Source organism: Lithobates pipiens, unplaced genomic scaffold, assembly GCF_037356315.1.
Source record: "Lithobates pipiens isolate NorthernLeopardFrog02 unplaced genomic scaffold, aLitPip1_a1.2 Scaffold_13, whole genome shotgun sequence".
Taxonomy (NCBI): domain Eukaryota; kingdom Metazoa; phylum Chordata; class Amphibia; order Anura; family Ranidae; genus Lithobates; species Lithobates pipiens.
In genome coordinates, this window is record NW_027507718.1 from 175,442,242 (window position 1) to 175,461,761 (window position 19,520).

The window sequence follows — 19,520 nt, forward strand, 5'->3', positions numbered from 1 at the left end:
TCTCGATTGCCCGAGGTGACCACCTGGCTTTTGTCAAGAGAGTTGTAAGTAGGGTGCAGATCGCCTACGGCCACATCACCCTGAATGCGCTCGATCTCGTCTGATCTCGGATGCTAAGCAGGGGCAGGCCTGGTTAGTACCTGGATGGGAGACCGCCTGGGAATACCAGTTGCCGTAGTCTTTTTTCCATTATGTTGTTGGCTTTGGCGACCTGCTCTATTTTTCCTCTCGTTTGCCTGAGGTGACCACCTTGGCTTTTGTCAAGAGAGTTGTAAGTAGGGTGCAAGATCGCCTACGGCCACATCACCCTTAATGCGCACGATCTCGTCTGATCTCGGAAGCTAAGCAGGGTCGGGCCTGGTTAGTACCTCGATGGGAGACCGCCTGGGAATACCATGTGTCGTAGGCTTTTTTCCATTATGTTGTTGGCTTTGGTGACCTGCTGTATTTTTCCTCTCGATTACCCGAGGTGACCACCTTGGCTTTTGTCAAGAGATTTGTAAGTAGGGTGCAAGATTGCCTACGGCCACATTACCCTGAATGCGCTCGATCTTGTCTGACCTCGGATGCTAAGCAGGGTCGGGCCTGGTTAGTACCTGGATTGGAGACAGCCTGGGATTACCAGGTGCCGTAGGCTTTTTTTCATTATGTTGTTGGCTTTGGCGACCTGCTGTATTTTCCCTCTCGATTGCCCGAGGTGACCACCTTGGCTTTTGTCAAGAGAGTTGTAAGTAGGGTGCAAGATCGCCTACGGCCACATCACCCTGAATGCGCTTGATCTCGTCTGATCTCGGATGTTAAGCAGGGTTGGGCCTGGTTAGTTCCTGGATGGGAGACCGCCTGGGAATACCAGGTGCCGTAGGCTTTTTTCCATTATGTTGTTGGCTTTGGCGAACTGCTGTATTTTTCCTTTCGATTGCCCGAGGTGATCACCTTGGCTTTTGTCAAGAGAGTTGTAAGTAGGGTGCAAGATCTGCTACGGCCACATCAAACTGAATGCGCTCGATCTCGTCTGATCTCGGATGCTAAGCTGGGTCGGGCCTGGTTAGTACCTGGATGGGAGACAGCCTGGGAATACCAGGTGCGGTAGGCTTTTTTCCATTATGTTGTTGGCTTTGGCGACCTGCTGTATTTTTCCTCTCGATTGCCCGAGGTGACCACCTTGGCTTTTGTCAAGAGAGTTGTAAGTAGGGTGCAAAATCGCCTACGGCCACATCACCCTGAATGCGCTCGATCTCGTCTGATCTCGGATGCTAAGCAGAGTCGGGCCTGGTTAGTACCTGGATGGGAGACCGCCTGGGAATATCAGGTGCCGTAGGCTTTTTCCATTACGTTGTTGGCTTTGGCGAACTGCTGTATTTTTCCTTTCGATTGCCCGAGGTGACCACCTTGGCTTTTGTCAAGAGAGTTGTAAGTAGGGTGCAAGATCTCCTACGGCCACATCACCCTGAATGCGCTCAATCTCATCTGATCTCGGATGCTAAGCAGGGTCGGGCCTGGCTAGTACCTGGATAGGAGACCGCCTGGGAATACCAGGTGCCGTAGGCTTTTTTCCATTATGTTGTTGGCTTTGGCGACCTGCTGTATTTTTCCTCTCGATTGCCCGAGGTGACCACCTTGGCTTTTGTCAAGAGAGTTGTAAGTAGGGTGCAAAGATCGCCTATGGCCACATCACCCTGAATGCGCTCGATCTCATCTGATCTCGGATGCTAAGCAGGGTCGGGCCTGGTTAGTACCTGGATGGGAGACCGCCTGGGAATACCAGGTGCCGTAGGCTTTTTTCCATTATGTTGTTGGCTTTGGCGACCTGCTGTATTTTTCCTCTCGATTGCAAGAGGTGACCACCTTGGCTTTTGTCAAGACAGTTGTAAGTAGGGTGCAAGATGGCCTACGGCCACATCACCCTGAATGCGCTCGATCTCGTCTGATCTCGGATGCTAAGCAGGGTCGGGCCTGGTTAGTACCTGGATGGGAAACCACCTGGGAATACCAGGTGCCGTAGGCTTTTTTCCATTATGTTGTTGGCTTTGGCGACCTGCTGTATTTTAACTCTCGATTGCCCGAGGTGACCACCTGGCTTTTGTCAAGAGAGTTGTAAGTAGGGTGCAGATCGCCTACGGCCACATCACCCGGAATGTGCTCGATCTCATCTGATCTCGGATGCTAAGCAGGGTCGGGCCTGGTTAGTACCTGGATGGGAGACCGCCTGGGAATACCAGGTGCCGAAGGCTTTTTTCCATTATGTTGTTGGCTTTGGCGACCTGCTGTATTTTTCCTCTCGATTGCCCGAGGTGACCACCTTGGCTTTTGTCAAGAGAGTTGTAAGTAGGGTGCAAGATCACCTACGGCCACATCACCTTGAATGTGCTCGATCTCGTCTGATCTCGGATGCTAAGCAGGGTCAGGCCTGGTTAGTACCTGGATGGGAGACCGCCTGGGAATACCAGTTGCCGTAGTCTTTTTTCCATTATGTTGTTGGCTTTGGCGACCTGCTCTATTTTTCCTCTCGTTTGCCTGAGGTGACCACCTTGGCTTTTGTCAAGAGAGTTGTAAGTAGGGTGCAAGATCGCCTACGGCCACATCACCCTGAATGCGCACGATATCATCTGATCTCGGAAGCTAAGCAGGGTCGGGCCTGGTTAGTACCTCGATGGGAGACCGCCTGGGAGTACCATGTGTCGTAGGCTTATTTCCATTATGTTGTTGGCTTTGGTGACCTGCTGTATTTTTCCTCTCGATTACCCGAGGTGACCACCTTGGCTTTTGTCAAGAGATTTGTAAGGAGGGTGCAAGATTGCCTACGGCCACATTACCCTGAATGCGCTCGATCTTGTCTGATCTCGGATGCTAAGCAGGGTCGGGCCTGGTTAGTACCTGGATGGGAGACCGCCTGGGAATACCAGGTGCCGTAGGCTTTTTTCCATTATGTTGTTGGCTTTGGCGACCTGCTGTATTTTTCCTCTCGATTGCCCGAGGTGACCACCTTGGCTTTTGTCAAGAGAGTTGTAAGTAGGTTGCAAGATAGCCTACGGCCACATCACCCTGAATGCGCTCGATCTCGTCTGATCTCGGATGCTAAGCAGGGTCGGGCCTGGTTATTACCTGGATGGGAGACCGCCTGGGAATACCAGGTGCCGTAGGCTTTTTTCCATTATGTTGTTGGCTTTGGCGACCTGCTGTATTTTTCCTCTTGTTTGCCCGAGTTGACCACCTTGGCTTTTGTCAAGAGAGTTGTAAGTAGGGTGCAAGATTGCCTACGGCCACATCACCCTGAATGCGCTCGATCTCGTCTGATCTCGGATGCTAAGCAGGGTCAGGCCTGGTTAGTACCTGGATGGGAGACCGCCTGGGAATACCAGGTGGCGTAGGCTTTTTGCCATTATGTTGTTGGCTTTGGCGACCTGCTGTATTTTTCCTCTCGATTGCCCGAGGTGACCACCTTGGCTTTTGTCAAGAGAGTTGTAAGTAGGGTGCAAAATTGCCTGCGGCCACATCACCCTTAATGCGCTCGATCTCGTCTGATCTCGGATGCTAAGCAGGGTCGGGCCTGGTTAGTACCTGGATAGGAGACCGCCTGTGAATACCAGGTGCCGTAGGCTTTTTTCCATGATGTTGTTGGCTTTGGCGACCTGCTGTATTTTTCCTCTCAATTGCCCGAGGTGACCACCTTGGCTTTTGTCAAGAGAGTTGTAAGTAGGGTACAAGATCGCCTACGGCAACATCACCCTGAATGCGCTCGATCTCGTCTGATCTCGGATGCTAAGCAGGGTAGGGCCTGGTTAGTACCTGGATGGGAGACCGCCTGGGAATACCAGGTGCCGTAGGCTTTTTTCCATTATGTTGTTGGCTTTGGCGACCTGCTGTATTTTTCCTCTCGATTGCCCGAGGTGACCACCTTGGCTTTTGTCAAGAGAGTTGTAAGTAGGGTGCAGGATCACCTATGGCCACATCACCCAGAATGCGCTCGATCTCGTCTGATTTCGCACGCTAAGCAGGGTCGGGACTGGTTAGTACCTGCATGGGAGACCGCCTGGGAATACCATGTGCCGTAGGCTTTTTTCCATTATGTTGTTGGCTTTGGCGACCTGCTGTATTTTTCCTCTCGATTGCAAGAGGTGACCACCTTGGCTTTTGTCAAGAGAGTTGTAAGTAGGGTGCAAGATTGCCTACGGCCACATCACCCTGATTGCGCTCGATCACGTCTGATCTCGGATGCTTAGCAGGGTTGGGCCTGGTTGGTACCTGGATGGGAGACCGCCTGGGAATACCAGGTGCCGTAGGCTTTTTTCCATTATGTTGTTGGGTTTGGCGACCTGCTGTATTTTTCCTCTCGATTGCCCGAGGTGACCACCTTGGCTTTTGTCAAGGGAGTTGTAAGTAGGGTGCAAGATCGCCTACGGCTACATCGCCCTGAATGCGCTCGATCTCGTCTGATCTGGGATGCTAAACAGGGTCGGGCCTGGTTAGTACCTGGATGGGAGATCGCCTGGGAATACCAGGTGCCGTAGGCTTTTTTCCATTATGTTGTTGGCTTTGGCGACCTGCTGTATTTTTCCTCTCGATTGCCCGAGGTGACCACCTTGGCTTTTGTCAAGAGAGTTGTAAGTAGGGTGCAAGATCGCCTACAGCCACATCACCCTGAATGCGCTCGATCTCGTCTGATCTCGGATGCTAAGCAGGGTCGGGCCTGGTTAGAACCTGGATGGGAGACCGCCTGGGAATACCAGGTGCCGTAGGCTTTTTTCCATTATGTTGTTGGCTTTGGCGACCTGCTGTATTTTTCCTCTCCATTGCCCGAGGTGACCACCTTACCTTTTGTCAAGAGAGTTGTAAGTAGTGTGCAAGATCGCCTATGGCCACATCACCCTGGATGCGCTCGATATCATCTGATCTCGGATGCTAAGCAGGGTAGGGCATGGTTAGTACCTGGATGGGAGACCGCCTGGGAATACCATGTGCCGTAGGCTTTTTTCCATTATGTTGTTGGCTTTGGTGACCTGCTGTATTTTTCCTCATCATTGCCCGAGGTGACCACCTTGGCTTTTGTCAAGAGAGTTGTAAGTAGGGTGCAAGATCGCCTACAGCCACATCACCCTGAATGCGCTCGATCTCGTCTGATCTCGGATGCTAAGCAGGGTCGGGCCTGGTTAGAACCTGGATGGGAGACCGCCTGGGAATACCAGGTGCCGTAGGCTTTTTTCCATTATGTAGTTGGCTTTGGCGACCTGCTGTATTTTTCCTCTCCATTGCCCGAGGTGACCACCTTACCTTTTGTCAAGAGAGTTGTAAGTAGGGTGCAAGATTGCCTACGGCCACATCACCCTGAATGCGCTCAATCTTGTCTGATGTCGGATGCTAAGCAGGGTTGGGCCTGGTTAGTACCTGCATGGGAGACCGCCTGGGAATACCAGGTGCCGTAGGCTTTTTTCCATTATGTTGTTGGCTTTGGCGACCTGCTGTATTTTTCCTCTCGATTGCCTGAGGTGACCACCTTGGCTTTTGTCAAGAGAGTTGTAAGTAGGGTGCAAGATCGCCTACGGCCACATCACCCTGAATGCGCTCGATATCGTCTGATCTCGGATGCTAAGCAGGGTAGGGCATGGTTAGTACCTGGATGGGAGACCGCCTGGGAATACCATGTGCCGTAGGCTTTTTTCCATTATGTTGTTGGCTTTGGTGACCTGCTGTATTTTTCCTCATGATTGCCCGAGGTGACCACCTTGGCTTTTGTCAAGAGAGTTGTAAGTAGGTTGCAAGATCGCCTACGGCCACATCACCCTGAATGCGCTTGATCTCGTCTGATCTCGCATGCTAAGCAGGGTCGGGCCTGGTTAGTACCTGGATGGGAGACCGCCTGGGAATACTAGGTGCCGTAGGCTTTTTTCCATCATGTTGTTGGCTTTGGCGACCTGCTGTATTTTTCCTCTCGATTGCCCGAGGTGACCACCTTGGCTTTTGTCAAGAGAGTTGTAAGTAGGGTGCAAGATCACCTACGGCCACATCACCCTGAATGCGCTCGATCTCGTCTGATCTCGGATGCTAAGCAGGGTCGGGCCTGGTTAGTACCTGGATGGGAGACCGCCTGGGAATACCAGGTGCCGTAGACTTTTTTCCATTATGTTGTTGGCTTTGGCGACCTGCTGTATTTTTCCTCTCGATTGCCCGAGGTGACCACCTTGGCTTTTGTCAAGAGAGTTGCAAGTAGGGTGCAAGATTGCCTACGGCCACATCACCCTGAATGCGCTCGATCTCGTCTGATCTCGGATGCTAAGCAGGGTCAGGCCTGGTTAGTATCTGGATGGGAGACCGCCTGGGAATACCAGGTGCCGTAGGCTTTTTTCCAACATGTTGTTGGCTTTGGCGACCTGCTGTATTTTTCCTCTCGATTGCCCGAGTTGACCACCTTGGCTTTTGTCAAGAGAGTTGTAAGTAGGGAGCAAGATCGCCTACGGCCACATCACCCTGAATGCGCTCGATCTCGTCTGATCTCGGATGCTAAGCAGGGTCGGGCCTGGTTAGTACCTAGATGGGAGACCGCCTGGGAATACCAGGTGCCGTAGGCTTTTCTTGAAACATATTTTATTAACAAGCATCATAACAGTTACACAGTGTAGTTCACTTGTTGGTGTGCAGAATTACAGAACATTTTGCGACAATGTATCAAGTACTTTGCATATACAACGGGTGTCAAGACCCGAACAGTAAAGTAGAGTAGGCATGAAAAGATACATTACAAATGCACAACAAATATGAGAACAGGAAGGTAATAAGATAATAGAAACTTCAGAACGAGGGAAAAAACCTTCCTAAGTTTGTGGGTCAATCCCAGGCAGGGATTGTTGGCCTGTGTAATAGACAATTTTCAGTGAGGGGGACATATTAGGAGAAGGGGAAGAAAAGCAAGAGGTGTGAAAGTAAGGCCGCGTACACACGGGCGGACTGTTCGCCCAACCTTGTCCGCTGAACAGTGTTTGGGCGGACAGTCCGCCCGTGTGTGGGCTTTCAGCGGACAGTTTCAGCGGACAGTTGGACGGACAAAGTCTTTCGGAGATTCCGAAAAACTGTCCGCTGAAACTGTGTTTGAGCGAACAGTCCGCCCGTGTGTAGGCTACTTTCGAAATGAGCAAACTGTTCCCGCTCGGAAAGTCCGCCCATTTCGAGCGCGTGTACAGGTAGGCGGGGCCCGCGAAGGAGACGTCGCGGGCTCCGCCTCCTGGAATGGGCTTAAAGGGGAACCCCAACGCCGAAAAAAATCGGCGTGGGGGTTCCCCCAAAGTCCACACCAGACCCTTGTCCGAGCACGCTACCCGGCCGGCCAGGAAAGGGGGGCGAGCGAGCGCGCCCCCCCTCCTGAGCCGTACCAGGCCGCGTGCCCTCAACATGGGGGGGTGCCTTGGGGAAGGGGGGGCCGCGCGGCCCCCCCACCCCAAAGCACCTTGTCCCCATGTTGATGAGGACAAGGGCCTCTTCCCGACAACCCTGGCCGTTGGTTGTCGGGGTCTGCGGGCGGGGGGCTTATCGGAATCCGGGAGCCCCCTTTAAGAAGGGGGCCCCCGGATACCGGCCCCCCACCCTATGTGAATGAGTATGGGGTACAATGTACCCCTACCCATTCACCTGTGAAATAAAGTACAAAAAAAAACACAACACAGGGAAAAAATATTTTATTGCACAGCTCCGGGGGTCTTCCGTCTTCGGGGGTCTTCTCGCCGGACTCCTCCGCTATCTGTGTGTAGCTCTTTTACTAGCGGAGGAGTCCGGCTTTCTTCCTCCCCGCCGCCGGCCTCTTCTCCCGACTTCGGGGGTCTTGTCCCCCTCTTCGGTTCTTCTGCCGGGCCACCGCGCCTTCTTGTAGCTCTTTTGCAGGCGGTGGCCCGGTCTTCTGTCGCCGCTGCCTTCCGTTCTTCTGTCGCCGCCTTCGGTTCTTCTGCCGGGCCACCGCGCCTTCTTGTAGCTCTTTTACAGGCGGTGGCCCGGTCTTCTGTCGCTGCTGTCGTCGTCGCCGCCGCCGCCGCCTTCCGTTCTTGTTCTTCTTCTTCTTCTTCTTCTTCTTCTTCTCCTGGAGATGTTGACTCGACGAGCTCTCCGGCCGGAATGCCAGAGCCGCGCTGTGCGGTCACTTATATAGTGACAATGGGGCGGTGTCACATGGTATATGTCACATGGGTTGGTCACATGGGTTGATGTCACATGGGGACTATGACATCGTAAGGGGGCGGGGTCACCATGTGACCAACCCATGTGACATATGCCATGTGACACCGCCCCATTGTCACTATATAAGTGGCAGCGGAGCGTGTCCCTGGCATTCCGGCCGGAGAGCTCGTCGAGTCAACATCTCCAGGAGAAGAAGAAGAAGAACAAGAAGAAGAACAAGAACGGAAGGCGGCGGCGGCGGCGACGACGACAGCGGCGACAGAAGACCGGGCCACCGCCTGTAAAAGAGCTACAAGAAGGCGCGGTGGCCCGGCAGAAGAACCGAAGGCGGCGACAGAAGAACGGAAGGCAGCGGCGACAGAAGACCGGGCCACCGCCTGCAAAAGAGCTACAAGAAGGCGCGGTGGCCCGGCAGAAGAACCGAAGAGGGGGACAAGACCCCCGAAGTCGGGAGAAGAGGCCGGCGGCGGGGAGGAAGAAAGCCGGACTCCTCCGCTAGCAAAAGAGCTACACACAGATAGCGGAGGAGTCCGGCGAGAAGACCCCCGAAGACGGAAGATCCCCGGAGCTGTGCAATAAAATATTTTTTCCCTGTGTTGTGTTTTTTTTTGTACTTTATTTCACAGGTGAATGGGTAGGGGTACATTGTACCCCATACTCATTCACATAGGGTGGGGGGCCGGTATCCGGGGGCCCCCTTCTTAAAGGGGGCTCCCGGATTCCGATAAGCCCCCCGCCCGCAGACCCCGACAACCAACGGCCAGGGTTGTCGGGAAGAGGCCCTTGTCCTCATCAACATGGGGACAAGGTGCTTTGGGGTGGGGGGGCCGCGCGGCCCCCCCTTCCCCAAGGCACCCCCCCATGTTGAGGGCACGCGGCCTGGTACGGCTCAGGAGGGGGGGCGCGCTCGCTCGCCCCCCTTTCCTGGCCGGCCGGGTAGCGTGCTCGGACAAGGGTCTGGTGTGGACTTTGGGGGAACCCCCACGCCGATTTTTTTCGGCGTTGGGGTTCCCCTTTAAGCCCATTCCAGGCGGCGGAGCCCGCGACGTCTCCTTCGCGGGCCCCGCCTACCTGTACACGCGCTCGAAATGGGCGGATTTGCCTCCTCCTTACGTGGGCGAGTCCGTTCATTTCAAAAGTTGAGCGAACTGTTTGGCAAACAGTTCGCTGAAACAGTCCGCTCGTGTGTGGGCAAGTCCGCTCATGCAAATTTTGAGCGGACTGTTTGCCGAAACTGTTTGACGAACAAGGTTGGGCAAACAGTCCGCGCGTGTGTACGCGGCCTAAGACTGGGAGAAACAGGGAAGGGGAAGGGGAGTGAGACAGGAGGGAAAGGGCTGGCCGACCCACCCAGGCACGGGGGCCTACAAAGAACAAGAGTTCGGGTAGTATTGAACATGCTATATCAGCAGTCCAATGCATCTAAGTGGACATTAACAGGCAAAAAGTGATCAGCCCATGGTTGCCAGATTTTATTGTGCTTGGGGAGGCGGTCAAGGAATTTGGCTTCAGTCCTACTGTGGATAATGGCCTGCGTTACCCTATTCTTAACGGCAGGCAGGGGTAAAGTTGGGGTTTTCCAGGCGTGTGCTATGGTTTGTTTCGCTGCAGTTGTAAGCTGGAGAAAAAGTTTCAATTGATTGCGAGTGCAACATTCAGGAGACTTATTGAGTAGAGCGAAGACAGGGTCTGGCTGTAAAGTGAGTTTGAATAAAGTGGATGCCATTTGGAACACTGCTACCCAGAATTGCTGGGCTACCGGACACGTCCATCAGATGTGCAGGTGGGTGCCAGCAGTGTTACAACCCCTAAAACAGAACGCCGAGTATCCTGGAACGTATTTGGCGATTCTAGCTGGCACTAGGTACCAACGCATTAATACTTTAAAATTGGCCTCAGAGGCAACAACATTTTGAGATGCGTTCTTGGTATTAGTCCAAATCTCGCACCAGGCGTCAACGTCTAGGTCTATAGACAGATCGGCCGACCACCTCGTTGCGTATGGTGGGAGGGACGGGGGGGGGGAAATTGAGGTGAGCATATAATTGCGATATGACACCTGGGGCATGTGGGTCTGAGTTGCATATTTTTTCAAAAAATGATATGTGGTGTTGGGTCGGGCTGGGCTTAGGGAGAGATTGTAAGAAGTGTAGAATCTGAAGGTAACGGAAGTATTCCACACTGGGAAGGTGATATTGTTCCTGGAGTTCATGGAATGTTTTTGGCGATCCGCCCCTCAAGAGGTCTAAGACTCTGGTTATGCCTGCTCCGAACCAGGTTGTAAAAAGGCCTGGTTCAGTGAGAGCCGGGGGGAAGAGCGGGTTACCAAAAATAGATAACAATGGAGTATGCGTGGATATGAGTGCGGAGGATTTACGAGAAGCGTCCCAAATTTTCAGGGAATGCACGGTAACTGGATTTGTGAGGGGGCCTCTCTTGGAATGGGGTAACCAGAGTAGGTTGGAAATGGCAATGGGGTGGACATCTACAGCTTCAAGGCTAACCCACAAGGGAATTTCTGATGTAGCATGGTAAAGAGCTAGTTGGGCCACTTGAGCTGCTCTATAATACTGTAAGAAGTTGGGCACCCCTAGGCCGCCCTGTGTCTTGTGGCGGAAGAGAACAGATCTAGCAATCCTTGGTCTGGTCGGCTCCCAAATATATTTAAAGGTTTTATTTTGCATGATACGATGGAAATACGGGGGAACCGTGGTGGGGAGAACTCTGTAGAGGTAGAGTAATTTAGGTAGAAGGGACATCTTGACCGCTGTAATTCTACCCAGCCACGAGACACAAAGCGGCTGCCAAGAAGCCAAGATACTCGTAAATCTCTTGAGTAAGGGAAGGTAATTTGTACGGTAGAGGGAGGACGGGTCGTTCGTCAATTGGATGCCTAGGTAAGGGATGGAGGATGAGGACCATAAGAAAGGGAAATTATTTTGTAGCCGTTTAAGGTCATCTGTTGGCAGGGACACATTGAGGGCCTTGGATTTAGTTTGATTGACTTCTAGGCCCGATATAGTAGCGAAGCTATCTAGAAGCTTACAGAGGTTAGGTAAAGTAATGTGGGGGGTTGTGACGAAAAGTAGGGCGTCGTCGGCAAACAAGCATAACTTATGTGATGTTGAAGCTAACTCGAGACCACGTATATCGGGGTGTGCCCTAATCAGAGCCGCCAGGGGTTCTATTGCTAATGCAAATAGGATGGGGGAGAGGGGGCATCCCTGTCTCGTCCCCCTTTGAATGGGAAAGGGCGATGAGCGTGAACCAGCATATCTAACGTAAGCTTGGGGATGGGCATACAAAGCGTTTATCCAACTTAGAAAATGGGGGCCGAAGCCCCAACGTTGTAAAATATAGTGAAGGTATGGCCAGGATACCGTGTCGAACGCTTTGCGTATATCAAGCGAGAGCAAATGCATAGGGATGTTTCTCGATTTTGCTATATGTTGGAGGAGAATCACACGACGGATATTGTCACTAGCTTGCCTCTGGGGAATAAATCCCACTTGGTCTTTATGGATCAATCCACCTATAATCGGGTTCAGGCGTAGGGCCAAGACCTTGGCAAGGATCTTGATGTCCACGTTGAGCAGAGAGATGGGCCTAAAATTGGACCAAATTGAGTGGTCAGAATTGGGTTTGGGGATCATGGTGATAATGGCTGTCAATGTGTCCCTGCCCAGAGACTGACCCTGGAGGATAGAATTAAAGGAGTGTGTAAGGATTGGGGCTAGCGTATCAGAGAATTTTTTGTAGTAGGCTGCAGGTAATCCGTCGGGTCCGGGACGCTTATGAGGTTTGAGAGATTTGATGGCCGCCAATACTTCAGATAAAGCAATAGGGGCTTCGATTGTGTCGAGATTTGTAGGAGATAGCTGGGGTAGTTGTAGAGGGCGGAGCAGGGCATCAGCTTGAGAAGTAGGGAAGGATGATGTGGCTGCGTATAGCTTTGACAATTGAGTGGAGAACTCAGTGAGAATTTTAGCGGGGTTACTGGTGGGACCTCTTTGTGATATTCGAAGTCTTATGGGCTTATATGATTTCTCGGGGTTCTTTAAACGCATCGCCAAAAAAGTATCGGGCTTGTTGGCTTTAATGTAAGCAGTGTGGGAGGATCTACGGAGTTGCTTATCAGCTTCTTCAGTTAAAAGTAGGTCTAGCTCTAGTTTAGTTTTCTCGAACGCCAACCTATTAGAAACCGTAGGGTCAGATTGGAAAGAGAGATAGTGTTGGTGGAGGGTGGCCTCTAGTTGGGAGGAACGCTCTTGCCTGAGCTTCTGGAGCTGTGAGGCGACAGAGATACACGTGCCCCTAATAACCGGTTTGTGAGCCTCCCAGAGGAGAGTGGGGGAGATACCTGGGGTGGTGTTGTGGGTGAGGTATTCCGTGAGGGCTACTTGGATATCTAGACAATATGATTGGTTGGAAAGGAGAGTTTCATTCATGCTCCATTCTCTGCTAACGGGAGGAGGGATAATGGAAGAAACAGTCGTGATTGTAGCGCAGTGGTCTGACCAAGTAATGGGGTAAATGCGTGAGTGAAGGAGAGTGGGAGCAGATGCTACAGGTATAAAGATATGGTCTATTCTAGAGAAAGACTTATGGGGATTAGAATAGAAGGTATAGTTTTTCTTAAGGGGATTACATTCCCTCCAGGTGTCTACAAGTGCCGCCTTTTGAAATTGTTTGCGGAGTTTCATGGAGGGGGCCAGTTGTTCCGGGGAGTAGGGTGACCTATCGAGGTGTGGGTAAAGAACTTGATTGGAATCACCGCACATAAATAGGGCACCGACGTGGTGTGTTCGGATGACCTGAAGGAGGTGGGAGAAGAACGGGTTGGGATTCGTATTAGGAGCGTAGTAGAAGACTATTGTGACAGCCGTGTCCTGGAGTAGACCTGTGAGTATAAGGTATCGACCCTCAGGGTCTTTAATTTCGGTTCCGGGGGTGAATAGAAGGGTATGGTGAAAGGCAAGAAGGACCCCTCTGTGTTTCGTGTCTGCGGAGGCTGTAAAGACCTGAGGATATTTGGAGTGAAAGAATTTGGGGGTAGTGTGCTTAGAGAAATGGGTTTCCTGAAGGGCCACTATGCCGGCCTTCAGGGTAAGAAACGTGCGAAATGCCTTGACCCGTTTTTGTGGTGAGTTAAGTCCTTTAACATTTAAGGACAAAATGTTCAGGGGGGCCATTGCGTGAGGGAAAGAGTATGTTCGGGGGACCCGTTAGGGCCCGAGTGGGCCGACCAGCCAAGAAGAAAGAAAGGGAGGGGTATAGCAGAGGAAAAGAAAAAGTAAGAGCAGGAAAAGTTTGTGCAGGGAGGGGGGAAGAGGTGTGAGGCGGTGCGAGCAAAGGCACACCGCCCAACAAATTGGTGTTGCGGTCCGCCCGACCAGAGGGCGGGCAGGCGGAGTGTGCATCAACAAATGGGGGGAGCAGTGACTGCTCACCGCCGCGTACCCGTTGAAGTAACATTTAACAGTATAGTTAAAAAACAAAACTTAATAACAACAAACTCTACCAGATGAATGTGGCAGTTCAAGTGTACATAAAAGAGGTGTAAAGGGGTTTCAATCACAGTAAAAAGTGAACCGTGAAGTAACAGTATGGGGGGTAAAAATAGATCAAAAATTATATATATATAAAAAATATATAAAAAAATAAAAAAAAAAAGGGGGGGGGAGGGGGGGGGGAAAGGGAAGTATATGATTCGCTTTACGATATAGCTGTGGAGAAACTATCATAAGAATCGTATGGTTGGTAGAGATGTCCATGCTAAAACAAAAAAACAAAAAGAAAAAGAGATAAACAGAATACTGTGAGAAGATCAGGGTTTGCAAGTCCCAAGAACTGACGACTCAAAAAAATGAGGACGCCAAAGCAAAAAGTAGGGCAAAAAAGCTGGTAAGAGCGTTTCTCAGCGGGGAATAAAGACCTTCGGGCTAGGGAAGCCTACGCTGGAGGAACGTTTCGGGGTGTCCCGCTTAGCAGAAGAGGAGCTTGGAGTAGCTTGATGATTCCGTCTTGGTGTGGCTGCATAGGAGTAGGGAGCAGGACGAGCTGGAGTGCGTGGGAGAGATGTGTCTCGAGGTTCAGGTGCCACAAGGTGGAGAGATTCCAATAAATTCTGTAGGGCTTCGGATGAAGAACAGGTATGTTGTTGACCTTGAAAGGAGAAGTGGAGCGCAAAGGGAAGCGCCAAGCATATTTTATCTGATGTTGCATCAATATTTGGAGCTGCGGTTTCATGGCACGTCTCTTTGCAATCGTCGAGGGTGCAAGATCGGTGAAGAGCTGATATGCGTGGCCTTGGAATAGCAGATCTTGTTTGTTTCGTGCGGCCGAAATCAGTTGCTCTTTCGTTCGGAAGTAGTGAAGTTTCACTATGATATCTCGGGGGAGGGCCTTCGGGTTGACGACGCGTTAAGGCTCTATGAATCCGATCGAATTCAAGACGTTCGATCGGGATCGACGGGGACAGTTCCTGAAAGAGAGCGGTCGTAAAAGACTGCAAGTCGTCTACCGTCTCGGGGATGCCACGAAGGCGAAGATTTGATCTCCGTGAGCGGTTTTCTGCGTCCTCTAAACGGGATAGGAGGACCGCGTTGTCATCTCGGAGGCTTGCTTGGTCACGGACCAATTCTTGTATTGTGAGTTCCGTATCGTCTGCCCTTGTTTCGAGGTCTGCTGTGCGCTGGCCTAGGTCACGGATCTCACGGGTAAGTCTGTCTGTTATTTGGTCGGATGTGGCTTTGAGGGCTTTGTGGAGCATGGTCTCCATGTGTTTCAAGAAGTCTGCTTGGGACATACCTGTCTGTGAGGTAGGTTGCGGTATGTTCATACACTCCGTGGAGGTGTCCTCCTCATCGCTGCTCCCATGATGTTGCGGGCTGGTAGTGAGCTGGGCCGCCGCTGAGGCCTTCGCCGCCATTTTGGAGGAAGCACGCGCCAGTGCTTCTTTGATTGGTTTCGGCTTATTTTTGCCCCGGTGGCCGGTCAGAACCATTCCGGGAGAAGCACAGGGCGGTCCGCTACGTGGGTCCTCAAAGATCGAGGTGATTGCCGACTGGGAATGCAGTGCTATGGCTCGGGATTGCGGCGGTGAGAGCGGAGCTCTAACGGGATGCGTCCGTCATGGTGAGCTTCGCGCATGCGCCCCCAGGCTTTTTTCCATTATGTTGTTGGCTTTGGCGACCTGCTGTATTTTTCCTCTCCATAGCCCGAGGTGACCACCTTGGCTTTTGTCAAGAGAGTTGTAAGTAGGGTGCAAGATCGCCTACGGCCACATCACCCTGAATGCGCTCGATCTCGTCTGATCTCGGATGCTAAGCAGGGTCGGGCCTGGTTAGTACCTGCATGGGAGACCGCCTGGGAATACCAGGTGCCGTACGCTTTTTTCCATTATGTTGTTGGCTTTGGCGACCTGCTGTATTTTTCCTCTCGATTGCCCGAGGTGACCACCTTGGCTTTTGTCAAGAGAGTTGTAAGTAGGGTGCAAAATTGCCTACGGCCACATCACCCTTAATGCACTCGATCTCGTCTGATCTCGGATGCTAAGCAGGGTCTGGCCTGGTTAGTACCTGGATGGGAGACCGCATGGGAATACCAGGTGCCGTAGGCTTTTTTCCATTATGTTGTTGGCTTTGGCGACCTGCTGTATTTTTCCTCTCGATTGCCAGAGGTGACCACCTTGGCTTTTGTCAAGAGAGTTGTAAGTAGGGTGCAAGATTGCCTGCGGCCACATCACCCTGAATGCGCTTGATCTCGGATGCTAAGGAGGGTCGGTCCTGGTTAGTACCTGGATGGGAGACCGCCTGGGAATACCAGGTGCTGTAGGATTTTTTCCATTATGTTGTTGGCTTTGGCGACCTGCTGTATTTTTCCTCTCGATTGCCCGAGGTGACCACCTTGGCTTTTGTCAAGAGAGTTGTAAGTAGGGTGCAAGATCGCCTACGGCCACATCACCCTGAATGCGCTCGATCTCGTCTGATCTCGGATGCTAAGCAGGGTCGGGCCTGGTTTGTACCTGCATGGGAGACCGCCTGGGAATACCAGGTGCCGTAGGCTTTTTTCCATTATGTTGTTGGCTTTGGCGACCTGCTGTATTTTTCCTCTCGATTGCCCGAGGTGACCACCTTGGCTTTTGTCAAGAGAGTTGTAAGTAGGGGGCAAGGTCGCCTACGGCCACATCACCCTGAATGCGCTCGATATCGTCTGATCTCGGATGCTAAGCAGGGTAGGGCATGGTTAGTACCTGGATGGGAGACCGCCTGGGAATACCATGTGCCGTAGGCTTTTTTCCATTATGTTGTTGGCTTTGGTGACCTGCTGTATTTTTCCTCATGATTGCCCGAGGTGACCACCTTGGCTTTTGTCAAGAGAGTTGTAAGTAGGGTGTAAGATCACCACGGCCACATCACCCTGAATGCGCTCAATCTCATCTGACCTCGGATGCTAAGCAGGGTCAGGCCTGGTTAGTACCTGGATGGGATACCGCCTGGGAATACCATGTGCCGTAGGCTTTTTTCCATTATGTTGTTGGCTTGGGTGACCTGCTGTATTTTTCCTCTCGATTGCTCGAGGTGACCACCTTGGCTTTTGTCAAGAGAGTTGTAAGTAGGGGACAAGATCAATTACGGCCACATCACCCTGAATGCTCTCGATCTCGTCTGATCTCGGATGCTAAGCAGGGTCGGGCCTGGTTAGTACCTGGATGGGAGACCGCCTGGGAATACCATGTGCCGTAGGCTTTTTTCCATTATGTTGTTGGCTTTGGCGACCTGCTGTATTTTTCCTCTCGATTGCCCGAGGTGACCACCTTGGCTTTTGTCAAGAGAGTTGTAAGTAGGGGACAAGATCAATTACGGCCACATCACCCTGAATGCTCTCGATCTCGTCTGATCTCAGATGCTAAGCAGGGTCGGGCCTGGTTAGTACCTGGATGGGAGACCGCCTGGGAATTCCAGGTGCCGTAGGCTTTTTTCCATTATGTTGTTGGCTTTGGCGACCTGCTGTATTTATCCTCTCGATTGCCCGAGGTGACCACCTTGGCTTTTGTCAAGAGAGTTGTAAGTAGGGTGCAAGATCGCCTACGGCCACTTCACCCTGAAAGCGCTCAATCTCCTCTGATCTCTGATGCTAAGCAGGGTCGGGCCTGGTTAGTACCTGGATGGGAGACCGCCTGGGAATACCAGGTGACGTAGGCTTTTTTCCATTATGTTGTTGGCTTTGGCGACCTGCTGTATTTTTCCTCTCGATTGCCCGAGGTGACCTCCTTGGCTTTTGTCAAGAGAGTTGTAAGTAGGGTGCAAGATTGCCTACGGCTACATCACCCTGAATGCGCTTGATCTCGTCTGATCTCGGATGCTAAGCAGGGTCGGGCCTCGTTAGTACCTGGATGGGAGACCGCCTGGGAATACCATGTGCCGTAGGCTTTTTTCCATTATGTTGTTGGCTTGGGTGACCCGCTGTATTTTTCCTCTCGATTGCCCGAGGTGACCACCTTGGCTTTTGTCAAGAGAGTTGTAAGTAGGGTGCAAGATCTCCTACGGCCACATAACCCTGAATGCGCTCAATCTCGTCTGATTGCAGATGCTAAGCAGGGTCGGGCCTGGTTAGTACCTGGATGGGAGACCGCCTGGGAATACCAGGTGCCGTAGGCTTTTCTCCATTATGTTGTTGGCTTTGGCGACCTGCTGTATTTTTCCTCTCGATTGCCGAGGTGACCACCTCGGCTTTTGTCAAGAGAGTTGTAAGTAGGGTGCAAGATCGATTACGGCCACATCACCCTGAATGCGCTCGATCTCGTCTGATCTTGGATGCTAAGCAGGGTTGGGCCTGGTTAGAACCTGGATGGGTGACCGCCTGGGAATACCAGGTGCCGTAGGCTTTTTTCCATTATGTTGTTGGCTTTGGCGACCTGCTGTATTTTTCCTCTCGATTGCCCGAGGTGACCGCCTTGGCTTTTGTCAAGAGAGTTGTAAGTAGGGTGCAAGATCGCCTACGGCCACATCACCCTGAATGCGCTCGATCTCGTCTGATCTCGGATGCTCAGCAGGGTCGGGCCTGGTTAGTACCTGGATGGGAGACCGCCTGGGAATACCAGGTGCCGTAGGCTTTTTTCCATTATGTTGTTGGCTTTGGCGACCTGCTGTATTTTTCCTCTCTATAGCCCGAGGTGACCACCTTGGCTTTTGTCAAGAGAGTTGTAAGTAGGGTGGAAGATCGCCTACAGCCACCTCACCCTGAATGCGCTCGATCTCGTCTGATCTCGGATGCTAAGCAAGGTCGGGCCTGGTTAGTACCTGGATGGGAGACCACCTGGGAACACCAGGTGCTGTAGGCTTTTTTCCATTATGTTGTTGGCTTTGGCAACCTGCTGTATTTTTCCTCTCTATAGCCCGAGGTGACCACCTTGGCTTTTGTCAAGAGAGTTGTAAGTAGGGTGGAAGATCGCCTACAGCCACATCACCCTGAATGCGCTCGATCTCGTCTGATCTCGGATGCTAAGCAGGGTCGGGCCTGGTTAGTACCTGGATGGGAGACCACCTGGGAATACCAGGTGCCGTAGGCTTTTTTCCATTATGTTGTTGGCTTTGGCGACCTGCTGTATTTTTCCTCTCTATTGCCCGAGGTGACTACCTTGGCTTTTGTCAAGAGAGTTGTAAGTAGGGTGCAAGATTGCCTACAGCCACATCACCCTGAATGCGCTCGATCTCGTCTGATCTCGGATGCTAATCAGGGTCGGGCCTGGTTAGTACCTGCATGGGAGACCGCCTGGGAATACCAGGTGCCGTAGGCTTTTTTCCATTATGTTGTTGGCTTTGGCGACCTGCTGTATTTTTCCTCTCGATTGCCCGAGGTGACCACCTTGGCTTTTGTCAAGAGAGTTGTAAGTAGGGTGCAAGATCGATTACAGCCACATCACCCTGAATGCGCTCGATCTCGTCTGATCTCGGATGCTAAGCAGGGTCGGGCCTGGTTAGTACCTGGATGGGAGACCGCCTGGGAATACCAGGTGCCGCAGGCTTTTTTCCATTATGTTGTTGGCTTTGGCGACCTGCTGTATTTTTCCTCTCGATTGCCCGAGGTGACCACCTTGGCTTTTGTCAAGAGAGTTGTAAGTAGGGTGGAAGATCGCCTACGGCCACATCACCCTGAATGTGCTCGATCGAGAGGAAAAATACAGCAGGTCGCCAAAGCCAACAACATAATGGAAAAAAGCCTACGGCACCTGGTATTCCCAGGCGGTCTCCCATGCAGGTACTAACCAGGCGCGACCCTGCTTACCATCCGAGATCAGACGAGATCGAGCGCATTCAGGGTGATGTGGCCGTAGGCGGTCTTGCACCCTACTTACAACT

General features: G+C 52.0%; 25 non-coding genes and 21 pseudogenes across 25 annotated transcripts; 45 read left to right on the forward strand and 1 right to left on the reverse strand.

Annotated features, from left to right (window-relative positions):
• The first annotated feature begins 62 nt into the window (after nucleotides 1-62).
• On the forward strand, nucleotides 63-181 carry LOC143978630 (5S ribosomal RNA; annotated as a pseudogene).
• Nucleotides 182-290: 109 nt separating this feature from the next.
• On the forward strand, nucleotides 291-409 carry LOC143977438 (5S ribosomal RNA). Its single transcript, XR_013273716.1, has one exon. It is a non-coding gene; the product is annotated as a 5S ribosomal RNA (ribosomal RNA).
• A 109-nt stretch (nucleotides 410-518) lies between these two features.
• On the forward strand, nucleotides 519-637 carry LOC143978792 (5S ribosomal RNA; annotated as a pseudogene).
• Nucleotides 638-746: 109 nt separating this feature from the next.
• On the forward strand, nucleotides 747-865 carry LOC143976615 (5S ribosomal RNA). Its single transcript, XR_013272915.1, has one exon. It is a non-coding gene; the product is annotated as a 5S ribosomal RNA (ribosomal RNA).
• A 109-nt stretch (nucleotides 866-974) lies between these two features.
• On the forward strand, nucleotides 975-1,093 carry LOC143979701 (5S ribosomal RNA; annotated as a pseudogene).
• Nucleotides 1,094-1,202: 109 nt separating this feature from the next.
• On the forward strand, nucleotides 1,203-1,321 carry LOC143976693 (5S ribosomal RNA). The gene has a single exon (XR_013272990.1). It is a non-coding gene; the product is annotated as a 5S ribosomal RNA (ribosomal RNA).
• A 108-nt stretch (nucleotides 1,322-1,429) lies between these two features.
• On the forward strand, nucleotides 1,430-1,548 carry LOC143978034 (5S ribosomal RNA; annotated as a pseudogene).
• Nucleotides 1,549-1,658: 110 nt separating this feature from the next.
• On the forward strand, nucleotides 1,659-1,777 carry LOC143977653 (5S ribosomal RNA). Its single transcript, XR_013273849.1, has one exon. It is a non-coding gene; the product is annotated as a 5S ribosomal RNA (ribosomal RNA).
• A 109-nt stretch (nucleotides 1,778-1,886) lies between these two features.
• LOC143978659 (5S ribosomal RNA) lies at nucleotides 1,887-2,005 on the forward strand. Its single transcript, XR_013273965.1, has one exon. It is a non-coding gene; the product is annotated as a 5S ribosomal RNA (ribosomal RNA).
• Nucleotides 2,006-2,112: 107 nt separating this feature from the next.
• Nucleotides 2,113-2,231, forward strand: LOC143977499 (5S ribosomal RNA). Its single transcript, XR_013273775.1, has one exon. It is a non-coding gene; the product is annotated as a 5S ribosomal RNA (ribosomal RNA).
• A 109-nt stretch (nucleotides 2,232-2,340) lies between these two features.
• LOC143979144 (5S ribosomal RNA) lies at nucleotides 2,341-2,459 on the forward strand (annotated as a pseudogene).
• Nucleotides 2,460-2,568: 109 nt separating this feature from the next.
• LOC143978387 (5S ribosomal RNA) lies at nucleotides 2,569-2,687 on the forward strand (annotated as a pseudogene).
• Nucleotides 2,688-2,796: 109 nt separating this feature from the next.
• Nucleotides 2,797-2,915, forward strand: LOC143976942 (5S ribosomal RNA). The gene has a single exon (XR_013273232.1). It is a non-coding gene; the product is annotated as a 5S ribosomal RNA (ribosomal RNA).
• Nucleotides 2,916-3,024: 109 nt separating this feature from the next.
• LOC143976524 (5S ribosomal RNA) lies at nucleotides 3,025-3,143 on the forward strand. The gene has a single exon (XR_013272828.1). It is a non-coding gene; the product is annotated as a 5S ribosomal RNA (ribosomal RNA).
• A 109-nt stretch (nucleotides 3,144-3,252) lies between these two features.
• Nucleotides 3,253-3,371, forward strand: LOC143977523 (5S ribosomal RNA). Its single transcript, XR_013273799.1, has one exon. It is a non-coding gene; the product is annotated as a 5S ribosomal RNA (ribosomal RNA).
• Nucleotides 3,372-3,480: 109 nt separating this feature from the next.
• Nucleotides 3,481-3,599, forward strand: LOC143977995 (5S ribosomal RNA; annotated as a pseudogene).
• A 109-nt stretch (nucleotides 3,600-3,708) lies between these two features.
• On the forward strand, nucleotides 3,709-3,827 carry LOC143978462 (5S ribosomal RNA). Its single transcript, XR_013273944.1, has one exon. It is a non-coding gene; the product is annotated as a 5S ribosomal RNA (ribosomal RNA).
• Nucleotides 3,828-3,936: 109 nt separating this feature from the next.
• LOC143979647 (5S ribosomal RNA) lies at nucleotides 3,937-4,055 on the forward strand (annotated as a pseudogene).
• Nucleotides 4,056-4,164: 109 nt separating this feature from the next.
• LOC143977543 (5S ribosomal RNA) lies at nucleotides 4,165-4,283 on the forward strand. The gene has a single exon (XR_013273818.1). It is a non-coding gene; the product is annotated as a 5S ribosomal RNA (ribosomal RNA).
• A 109-nt stretch (nucleotides 4,284-4,392) lies between these two features.
• On the forward strand, nucleotides 4,393-4,511 carry LOC143978488 (5S ribosomal RNA; annotated as a pseudogene).
• A 109-nt stretch (nucleotides 4,512-4,620) lies between these two features.
• Nucleotides 4,621-4,739, forward strand: LOC143978022 (5S ribosomal RNA; annotated as a pseudogene).
• Nucleotides 4,740-4,848: 109 nt separating this feature from the next.
• On the forward strand, nucleotides 4,849-4,967 carry LOC143977139 (5S ribosomal RNA). The gene has a single exon (XR_013273424.1). It is a non-coding gene; the product is annotated as a 5S ribosomal RNA (ribosomal RNA).
• A 109-nt stretch (nucleotides 4,968-5,076) lies between these two features.
• On the forward strand, nucleotides 5,077-5,195 carry LOC143978023 (5S ribosomal RNA; annotated as a pseudogene).
• Nucleotides 5,196-5,304: 109 nt separating this feature from the next.
• LOC143978819 (5S ribosomal RNA) lies at nucleotides 5,305-5,423 on the forward strand (annotated as a pseudogene).
• A 109-nt stretch (nucleotides 5,424-5,532) lies between these two features.
• LOC143977069 (5S ribosomal RNA) lies at nucleotides 5,533-5,651 on the forward strand. The gene has a single exon (XR_013273354.1). It is a non-coding gene; the product is annotated as a 5S ribosomal RNA (ribosomal RNA).
• A 109-nt stretch (nucleotides 5,652-5,760) lies between these two features.
• Nucleotides 5,761-5,879, forward strand: LOC143977225 (5S ribosomal RNA). Its single transcript, XR_013273507.1, has one exon. It is a non-coding gene; the product is annotated as a 5S ribosomal RNA (ribosomal RNA).
• A 109-nt stretch (nucleotides 5,880-5,988) lies between these two features.
• LOC143976802 (5S ribosomal RNA) lies at nucleotides 5,989-6,107 on the forward strand. The gene has a single exon (XR_013273096.1). It is a non-coding gene; the product is annotated as a 5S ribosomal RNA (ribosomal RNA).
• Nucleotides 6,108-6,216: 109 nt separating this feature from the next.
• On the forward strand, nucleotides 6,217-6,335 carry LOC143977149 (5S ribosomal RNA). The gene has a single exon (XR_013273434.1). It is a non-coding gene; the product is annotated as a 5S ribosomal RNA (ribosomal RNA).
• A 109-nt stretch (nucleotides 6,336-6,444) lies between these two features.
• On the forward strand, nucleotides 6,445-6,563 carry LOC143978138 (5S ribosomal RNA). Its single transcript, XR_013273903.1, has one exon. It is a non-coding gene; the product is annotated as a 5S ribosomal RNA (ribosomal RNA).
• Nucleotides 6,564-15,431: 8,868 nt separating this feature from the next.
• LOC143977063 (5S ribosomal RNA) lies at nucleotides 15,432-15,550 on the forward strand. Its single transcript, XR_013273349.1, has one exon. It is a non-coding gene; the product is annotated as a 5S ribosomal RNA (ribosomal RNA).
• Nucleotides 15,551-15,659: 109 nt separating this feature from the next.
• On the forward strand, nucleotides 15,660-15,778 carry LOC143976915 (5S ribosomal RNA). The gene has a single exon (XR_013273207.1). It is a non-coding gene; the product is annotated as a 5S ribosomal RNA (ribosomal RNA).
• Nucleotides 15,779-16,105: 327 nt separating this feature from the next.
• On the forward strand, nucleotides 16,106-16,224 carry LOC143976644 (5S ribosomal RNA). The gene has a single exon (XR_013272942.1). It is a non-coding gene; the product is annotated as a 5S ribosomal RNA (ribosomal RNA).
• Nucleotides 16,225-16,333: 109 nt separating this feature from the next.
• LOC143977071 (5S ribosomal RNA) lies at nucleotides 16,334-16,452 on the forward strand. The gene has a single exon (XR_013273356.1). It is a non-coding gene; the product is annotated as a 5S ribosomal RNA (ribosomal RNA).
• A 108-nt stretch (nucleotides 16,453-16,560) lies between these two features.
• On the forward strand, nucleotides 16,561-16,679 carry LOC143979655 (5S ribosomal RNA; annotated as a pseudogene).
• A 109-nt stretch (nucleotides 16,680-16,788) lies between these two features.
• LOC143978203 (5S ribosomal RNA) lies at nucleotides 16,789-16,907 on the forward strand (annotated as a pseudogene).
• A 109-nt stretch (nucleotides 16,908-17,016) lies between these two features.
• On the forward strand, nucleotides 17,017-17,135 carry LOC143978184 (5S ribosomal RNA; annotated as a pseudogene).
• A 109-nt stretch (nucleotides 17,136-17,244) lies between these two features.
• On the forward strand, nucleotides 17,245-17,363 carry LOC143979059 (5S ribosomal RNA; annotated as a pseudogene).
• A 109-nt stretch (nucleotides 17,364-17,472) lies between these two features.
• LOC143978719 (5S ribosomal RNA) lies at nucleotides 17,473-17,591 on the forward strand (annotated as a pseudogene).
• A 109-nt stretch (nucleotides 17,592-17,700) lies between these two features.
• Nucleotides 17,701-17,819, forward strand: LOC143979580 (5S ribosomal RNA; annotated as a pseudogene).
• A 108-nt stretch (nucleotides 17,820-17,927) lies between these two features.
• LOC143978317 (5S ribosomal RNA) lies at nucleotides 17,928-18,046 on the forward strand (annotated as a pseudogene).
• A 109-nt stretch (nucleotides 18,047-18,155) lies between these two features.
• Nucleotides 18,156-18,274, forward strand: LOC143976596 (5S ribosomal RNA). Its single transcript, XR_013272897.1, has one exon. It is a non-coding gene; the product is annotated as a 5S ribosomal RNA (ribosomal RNA).
• A 109-nt stretch (nucleotides 18,275-18,383) lies between these two features.
• On the forward strand, nucleotides 18,384-18,502 carry LOC143977294 (5S ribosomal RNA). Its single transcript, XR_013273579.1, has one exon. It is a non-coding gene; the product is annotated as a 5S ribosomal RNA (ribosomal RNA).
• A 109-nt stretch (nucleotides 18,503-18,611) lies between these two features.
• On the forward strand, nucleotides 18,612-18,730 carry LOC143976426 (5S ribosomal RNA). The gene has a single exon (XR_013272734.1). It is a non-coding gene; the product is annotated as a 5S ribosomal RNA (ribosomal RNA).
• A 109-nt stretch (nucleotides 18,731-18,839) lies between these two features.
• On the forward strand, nucleotides 18,840-18,958 carry LOC143977784 (5S ribosomal RNA; annotated as a pseudogene).
• A 109-nt stretch (nucleotides 18,959-19,067) lies between these two features.
• Nucleotides 19,068-19,186, forward strand: LOC143978275 (5S ribosomal RNA; annotated as a pseudogene).
• A 192-nt stretch (nucleotides 19,187-19,378) lies between these two features.
• LOC143977169 (5S ribosomal RNA) lies at nucleotides 19,379-19,497 on the reverse strand. Its single transcript, XR_013273453.1, has one exon. It is a non-coding gene; the product is annotated as a 5S ribosomal RNA (ribosomal RNA).
• Between the last annotated feature and the right edge of the window lie 23 nt (nucleotides 19,498-19,520).